The sequence below is a fragment of the Sinocyclocheilus anshuiensis genome, unplaced genomic scaffold (assembly GCF_001515605.1).
Source record: "Sinocyclocheilus anshuiensis isolate Anshui unplaced genomic scaffold, SAMN03320099.WGS_v1.1 scaffold32, whole genome shotgun sequence".
NCBI lineage: Eukaryota > Metazoa > Chordata > Actinopteri > Cypriniformes > Cyprinidae > Sinocyclocheilus > Sinocyclocheilus anshuiensis.
In genome coordinates this window covers 578,721-585,232 of record NW_015554060.1, presented here as the reverse complement: position 1 = coordinate 585,232, position 6,512 = coordinate 578,721, and the positions used below count along the sequence as shown (strand labels likewise).

Below are 6,512 nucleotides of genomic sequence, written 5' to 3'. Positions count from 1 at the left end.
GTGTATTCAGTGTTTGGGCTGTGCTCATGCTGGCTCGCAGCTCGGGTTCTTCGCCAAAAGACCCCGAGTCACTGCGGCTGCTTGCCACTCTGGTCCTTCTACCTAGGACCAGAGGCCGCAGCGATGTGCGCCGCGGAAGAGCATGGGGAGGAGGGATTAGTTTCGCCGGGGCAATCCCCGCGAGCTTCCCGTTCTTCCCTTGCTTCGTGCTTACCAGTCGAGTTTCCAAATGAGTTTGAGAGCCCGTCCCTCCCCCACCCTGCCCCGAGCGCTCGCGGCTGAATGATTGGTTTCTGGGTGCTGAGCGTAACACTAAGCTGCACTCGGCCCCGGTGCCTTTGTTCCCGAAAGTGCACGAGGAGCTGATGAAATCGTGGAAGGCCCCTTTTTCATCCAGAACACGGTACACCGGCTCCTCTGCCCTCACCGCCCTCGATGGGGGTCCAGCGAGGGGGTATACGGAGGTTCCCCAGGTGGAAAGAGCGATTGCGGTGCATCTTTGCCCACAAAAAGCCGCCACCTGGCGGGGCCGCACGAGACTCCCGTCCAGGGCCTGTAAGTTTTCTTCGTCCCTAGTGGCGAAGGCTTATGCGGCTTCTGGAAAAGCTGCATCCGCCCTGCATGCTATGGCCATCCTGCAGGTCTACTAGGCCAAAGCGTTGAGAGCTGCACGAGGGTGGTCCCAACCCAGAATATTACAGTAACTGCACTCGGCGACTGGCTATGCCCTCCGGGCTACGAAGGTCATTGCGCAGGCTCTGGGGAGGGCGATGTCCACTTTAGTGGTCCAGGAACGCCACCTGTGTCATCCTGGCTGAGATGCAGGAAGCCGAGAAAGTACGCTTTCTTGATGCACAGGTTGGTCTCTTTGGTGACACCGTGGAAGAATTTGCCCAGCAGTTCTCCATGGTGAAGAAGCAGACGGAGGCCTTCAAACACATCCTGCCTCAGCGTGGGTCAGGTCCTGCTCCTGCATCCCCGAGTCAGCAGCCCTCATCTGCTCGTCACCGGGGACGGCCTCCTGCGAGGAATGCTGAAGCCCCGCAACAGCCTGGGCCTTCAGTCAAGCCTGACCAACGGCCCACCACTCGCAGGAAGGTGGCACCGCCAGCCCATCATCAGGGCACCAGGAACCCTTGCAAGGCTTCAAAGCGTTCCTGAGACGGGCGACCCAGGGAGGAGAGACCATCTGGCCAGCCTGGATCCATTTCCGACGGGGAGACGGGAGGTGGATTCGGCTCCACCTCGGCTGTCTGCCACTTGGCAGATAGCCACTACCTGGTCAATAAAAGAGCAATTTCCTTCTTCTCTGGGTCACACACACAGCATTTTTGGCCCTCCCATTTTCTCCTCACGTTCAGAGTGTCTATCACTCAGCCAACATGATGCATGCTGGCGAACTCTTGTTCCCTTATCCGTCGGTGGCACATGTGACAGACCCTGCGGACAAGGCGTGGTGTTTTACAGGACGTTTCACCTCCTACCACATAGGGGTGGGCAATATGATCTAAAATTCATATCATGATATTTTACACTGTCCAGGCGATATGGATATTATATTGCGATATGAGAAAAAAAATTACATGCAAAATATTTTAACCTTGCATAACTAGAAAAAGTGAGGGATTGGACATAGACCTGAAAAGTCTTTTTTTATTGTGCCATTGTTTTTCAATGTTTTGTGTGTTTGAGTAGGCCAGTGGTTCCCAAACTTTTTCTGCCGGGCCCCCCTTTTGTAGAGAAAAATATTTTCAAGGCCCCCCACCCCCTTTTTTTTGGAAAGTCTCCTATGCTCACCAAAGCTACATTTATTTATTAAAAATACAGTAAACACTGTAATATTGTGAAATATTGTCAATTTAAATGATCTATTAAAATGTTTTAACATATAGGCTACTGTATTCCTGTGATCAAAGCTGAATTTTCAGCATCATTACTCCAGTCTTCAGTGTCACATGATCCTTCAGAAATTATTCTAATATGCTGATTTGCTGCTCAGTAACCATTTCTGATTATTATCAATGTAGTAAACATTTGTGCTGCTTAATATTTTTGAGGAAACTATTTTTTCACGATTCTCTTATGAATATTTGAAATTGTTTTTTGTGTCAGAGAGCTGGAGTTAGTCAGAAATAGAATGGGGCATCAGTTTACTGTCATGCATTTGTCGTGCCGCGTCGCACCACATCCACAGCAGAGAACATCACTGGGTTCTATTTGCTTTTGTCAAATCGCACCGCTCACGTCTGTGTGTAGACACATTGTTTTGGTATTTGTGAATCTTAAGTATATTCATAATCTGCTTTGCGTTTACCTGGCACTGGAAGTCCTTTCACAAACTTGTAACTTTCATGCTTAGAGCAGAACCATGCATCGTTCATTTATATTTCTACATGGCTCCCTGCAATACAACTCTGATTCTTCAATCACGCCATCTAGTGGTCTGTTATTGATACAACCACAATTGCTACAACTGATAACGGAGCGCTTAAGCAAGTACTGCGAGTCATGTTGAGGCAATTAAAATGTCAAATTAATATTTTGCATTCAATTATTTACTTGTCAGGCAAGTGGCCGCATGATAAGCGAGAAAATTACGCAGTGTAGTCTTTATCACCCTGCAGAGGTTTCTTTTGCAAAATAATCTGGTGACTGTACACTATCCCTCAGCCTTGCCGCTTTGGGAACCACTGGAGTAGGCGATTTGTGCTCTATTAATTTGATCTGTTACGATGCTCTATGTGTTTGATTACTAATGCCTGTGTAGTACGGCGTTGCACACCGAGGACAAAAATGTTCAGCCTCGACTCTTTTAACATCATTTTAACATTTTAACATCATTTGTGTTCAAATTGGCAAAGCGTACCAAATTAAACAAAACAATGTAAATGCAAAATTTGAATTAATGGTTATATAACGGTATCCACGGTATAGCAAAATCCATATCATGGAACAACATAATACCGGTTGTCACATTCATACCGGTATAGCACCCACCCCTACTACCACAGCGCCTTCCACTTCAGCCACAGGAACCCTGCCCGAGGTACGTTGAACATGGTTCCTTTGAGACCGTTGGCAGGGTATCTGGAAGCTTGGTTAAGCCTCTCCAATTCCTCCCGATGTCTCCTCAGAACCATTTGGCTCGGCTATGCGATTCAGTTCACAAGGCGCTTGCCCAAGTTCAGGGGCATTCTGTTTACCTCAGGACGAGGCAAGAATGCCCCTGAAGGGGCGAGAATTCGGGCGGAGGTTGCAACCCTTCTCAAGAAGGGTGCAATCGAGCCTGTCCCCTTGGCCGAAATGAAGAAGGGGTTTTACAGCCCGTACTTCATTGTACCCAAGAAGGGCGGGGGGCTCAGACCAATCCTGGATTTGAGGACTCTGAACCGGGCCCTTCACAAGCTTCCGTTCAGAATGTTAACCCTCAAGCACATATTAACAAGTCAAGTCAAGTCGAGCTTTATTGTCATTCCGCTACATGTGTGGACATACTGTGGAATTAAATGTCGTGTCTCGCAGGACCACGGTGCTACATAAATAAACATAAATATAAACATACAACACTAGACGTAAGAACAATTTTTAAACCTATACATAACTAACTTACTGAAAGCAGTAATCTAACTATACATATACTATAAATAGTTGACTATACATATACATAACCCAAGACAGATTATACAAGTACTTTACATAATAACTGTGCATGACATTGTGCAAAAGAGGTATTTAAGGTTAAGAAGCAAATAGTGCAATATGATTTGTGGTGCATTCACAAGTAAACATTTGTTAAGTCCTTAAGTTCTTGTAACATGGAGTGTTTATAAGAAAGTGTCTGGTGCATTTAGGGTGTTTCTACAGGTGGTTTGTTCAGCCCACGCACCTATGTGTAGCACACTCCGAGTTGCACAATGTTTTCCTTGTAACATGGAGTGTTTATAAGAAAGTGTCTGGTGCATTTAGAGAGAAAAGAGTGTGTTTCTACAGGTGGTTTGTCCAGCCCACTCACCTGTGTGTAGCACACTCAGAATTGCACAATGTTTTTGAGGTTTTCAACGGTTTACATGTGGTGTGGTGTGAGGTGGGGGATGGGGGGTGAGAGGATCTTGGTTTCAGGAGGTAGGGTTGTGGATGCCTGTGTGTAGCACACTCAGAATTGCACAATGTTCTTGAGGTTTTCAACAGATTTCATGTGGTGCATGTGGTGTGGTGTGGTGGGATGGGGGGAGAGAGGATCCTGGTTTCAGGAGCTAGGGTTGTGGATGAGGTTTCAGAGGGGGGTGAGGTGATTGGAATTGAGGGCTCTCACAGCCTGGGGGAAAAAGCTGTTGAGCAGTCTTTCAGAGCGGGCTCTGATGCTCTGGTACCCTCTTCCTGATGGCAAGAGCTGGAAGAGATAATGGGAGGGATGGATGGAGTCCTTCACGATACTGGTGGGTTTACTGGAACATCGTGCAAGAAAAATGTCCAGAATGGACTGGAGAGGGGCACCGATGATCTTTGCAGCTGTGTTCACTGTCCGCTGTAGGGTCTTGCGGTCAGCAGCACTGCAGTTCCCATACCAGACAGTAATGCAGCTTGTCAGCACACTCTCAATGGTGCCCCTGTAGAATGGATGAGTGGAGGGAGACTTGCTCTTTTAAGTCGGCGCAGGAAGTGGAGCCGTTGTTGCGCCTTCTTGGAGAGTGATGTAGTGTTGGTGGTCCAGGTGAGGTCTTCTGTTATGTGCACTCCAAGGAATTTTGTACTGCTGACTCTCTCCACAGTCGAGCTGTCGATGGTCAATGGGGGGTGTTAAACAGAGTTCCTCCTGAAGTCTATAACAACCTCCTTTGTCTTACTCACATTGAGGGACAGGTTGTTTGCACCACACCATTCAACCAGTTGTGCCACTTCCTCTCTGTAGGGTGTTTCATCATTGTTGCTGATGAGACCTACCACAGTTGTGTCATCAGCAAACTTGATGATGTGGTTGGAGCTGAACTTGGCAGTGCAGTCGTGGGTCAGCAGCGTGAAGAGCAGCGGGCTGAGCACACAGCCCTGTGGGGCACCTGTGCTCAGTGTGGTAGTGCTGGAGGTGTTGCGGCTGACACGGACTGACTGAGGTCTTCTAACATGTGTCACAGATCAGGATTGGTTTGTGGCAATAGACCTGAAGGATGCGTACTTTCATGTCTCAATCCTAACAAGGCAGAGGCCGTTTCTTCGGTTTGCCTTCGAAGGACGGGCATATCAGTACAAAGTTCTTCCCTTTGGGCTGTCCCTGTCTCCTCGCGTCTTTAAGAAGATCGCAGAGGCTGCCCTTGCCCCTCTCAGGGAAGTGGGCATTCACATTCTCAATTACCTCGATGACTGGCTGATCCTAACTCACTCGCGAGAATTGGTTTGCGCACACAGGGACATGGTCTTCGACCACCTAGCCCGATTGGGACTTCGGGTCAACTGGGAAAAGAGCAAACTCTCCCCTGTGCAGAGCATCTATTTTCTCGGTGTAGAATTGGACTCGGTTACGATGACTGCACGCCTCTCTCAGGATTGTGCTCAGTCAGTGCGAAAATGCTTGAGGGCTCTCAAGTAGAGAACAGCGGTCCCTCTCAAAAACTTTCAGAGGCTCCTGGGGCATATGGCGTCCTCAGCCGCGGTCGTGCTGCTGGGACTGGTGCATATGAGACCGCTTCAGTACTGGCTTCGTACCCGAGTCGGGCATGGCATCAGTCCTTGGGAGGACATCTCTTTTCTACGGGCAGGAGTGCCCTTAGAACAGGTGTCCAGACGCATTGTTGTTACAACAGATGTTTCCAAGACAGGCTGGGGCACCGTGTGCAACGGGCATGCAGCATCAGGGGTCTGGACAGGCCCTCGACTGCATTGGCATATCAATTGATTGGATTGGCCTTGAGGAGGTTTCGACCCTTGATCCAAGGCAAGCACGTGTTGGTCCGGACTGACAACACAGCGACGGTTGCATACATCAACCACCAGGGTGGTGTTGGCTGCCATCGCATGTCACCCGCCATCTCTTACTTTGGAGCTAGCACAGACTCAGGTCTCTGCATGCCACTCATATCCCAGGCGACCTCAATCGTGTAGCAGATCTCCTCTCACGACAGGTCTCGCTCAGGGGTGAGAGCTGTAGAGCTGCGTTGATGTCTTGCTCTGGAGGTAGTGTTTATGCAAATTATTGTGCCTGAGTGATGTCATCTGGCAACTCAGATCCAAACGAGCCATTTTTGGAGCTTGATTAAATAAATGCTTTGTTTATAGTGACGATGACGTTTTAAGCTATGAAACTTGCAGGATGTTTTAAAGGGGTCATATGACGATGCTAAAAAAGAACATTATTTGGTGTATTTGGTGTAATGAAATGTTTATGCGGTTAAAAAAACACATTATTTTCCACATACTGTACATTATTGTTTCTCCTCTATGCCCCGCCTTTCTGAAACGCTTCGATTTTTACAAAGCTCATCGGTCTATAAAGCGAGGTGTGCTCTGATTGGCCAGCTTAT

The 6,512-nt window shown here is 48.2% G+C and overlaps 1 protein-coding gene across 1 annotated transcript in view; it reads left to right on the top strand.

The window, feature by feature from the left end:
- The window catches only part of LOC107668551 (signal transducer and activator of transcription 5B-like), a 32,286-nt gene that overhangs the window by 22,232 nt on the left and 3,542 nt on the right, over positions 1–6,512 (top strand). The gene's annotated exons all lie outside the window — the stretch shown is intronic.